The following is a 1,843-nucleotide window of genomic DNA, read 5'->3' on the forward strand; positions in this document are numbered from 1 at the left end:
ATTCAAATTTAGCCTTCTGTTTGACTTGTCCTGTGTTTTTGATTCTTAGATTATCTCTTAGGTACTAACCACAGCCAGAAACTCAGAGCTTTACTAATCATCAATTTTTTGTTAGCCACTTCAAGTTTTTTTTTTCCTTTTGCAGTCCTAGGGCTTGAACTCAGGGTTTGGGCACTCTCTCTGAATTTCTTTTACTCAAGGCTAACACTCTACCACTTGAGCCACAGTGCTAATTTTGGCTTTTTCTGTTTATGTGGTGCTGAGGAATCGAACCCAGGGCTTCATGCATGCTAGGCAAGCACGTTACCACTAAATCCCTCAAGGTCTTTTTGTTTGCTCAATGCATAAACATCTCTCTCTCTCTCTCTCTCTCTCTCTCTCTCTCTCTCTCTCTCTCTCTCTCTCTCCTCTCTCTACATATATATATGATTTTATATATATATATATCAGTATTATCTTTAATAACTACAAATCCTTATCCTATGAATCATTGCTTCTTGAAACTTTAATTCATCCATTTGTTTAGATTGTGAATTGAAAAACTTATGACTCTTAGTTTCAGCTTCCCATTTTTTCTCCATGAAATGATTTCCCAAAATGAATGACAAAAAAAAATTAACCTAGAGTTAAAGTATAGGGCCAGCTGAATGTGGACAATCCCACATAATCAACACAACAGAAGCTAAAAAGGAAATTAGAATCTTCATATGCCACATTTGTGAGCATTTTGTCCAGAAGAACAAGGCTGGAGCTTCTAGCAATGCCCTGTCTGCAGGATGAGAATAATGTATTTAAATCTTTTCCCTGTGTTACAAATATACAATCAAATGGGAAAACAGAGGAGGAATGAGATTAACACTGTATGTTAAGATTCACAATGAGTCGGTAATTTGTCAAAATCATAAAATCATTATTTTTAGTTGATCATGGGTTTCGAACTCTGGCCCTGGGCACTGTCCCTGAGCTCCTCAGCTCAAGGCTGGCTCTCTGCTATTTTGAGCCACAGCACCACTTCAGGTTTTCTGGTGATTGATTAGAAATAAGAGTCTCAGGACTTTCTTGTCTGGGCTGGGCTTTGAACTGTGCTCCTCAGATCTCAGGCTCCTGAGTAGCTAGGATTACAGGGATGAGCCACTGGTGTCCAGCTGATGAAAACATTTTATATCCACAGTTATGAGTCCAACACATAATTTATGTACAAAAGAACTTTAAAGATCATGTAGTCAAACCTCCTAATTTTACAGATGAAGAAATGAAGGCTTGCAGGGGTTAAGTAGTTTGTCCAAGGTCACATAGTTGGCTGATAGTTCAGCTAGGACTAGAAAGAACCCAGGTCATCTTACACACAATCCTTTGGAAGCATTACTCTGTCTCTCCACAGTTGCATTGTTTCCAAATTATGAGTTACTCAGCTGAGTTCAAAGGTGAGAAAACTAATTTCCTTCTCATTGAAATGAGGCAATCACCAAATTTCACACAAGAAAATCGAAAAATGATACATAAGGTTTATTTCTCTTTTTTTGTTTCTGGATTAGTTAAAAAGAGGAAAGTCCAATGGCTGCTCTGGAGTAGAGAGCATGTACATCTGAAAAATCAAACAGTTGCTCATTTGTGGAGGTAACATCGTCTCTCTCAGTGAAGCAATGAACCAAGACTGCAGCTGTCAGGATTTATGCTTCTGTTTTGCAGCTGTCCTGAAAACTCTCCACTTTGAGCCCAAAAAGATTTTAATGTTGACTTTTTAGGGAGTGAACTACTTCTCATTAAGTGCACCATCCTTGGAAATGAGAAAGGAAAACAACTTGGAAAAGACTCAAGTTTAGTTGAAGGGTACTACTTTTAA

Source organism: Megascapheus bottae, chromosome X (genome assembly GCF_031878675.1).
Source record: "Megascapheus bottae isolate mThoBot1 chromosome X, mThoBot2.hap1, whole genome shotgun sequence".
Classification (NCBI taxonomy): domain Eukaryota; kingdom Metazoa; phylum Chordata; class Mammalia; order Rodentia; family Geomyidae; genus Megascapheus; species Megascapheus bottae.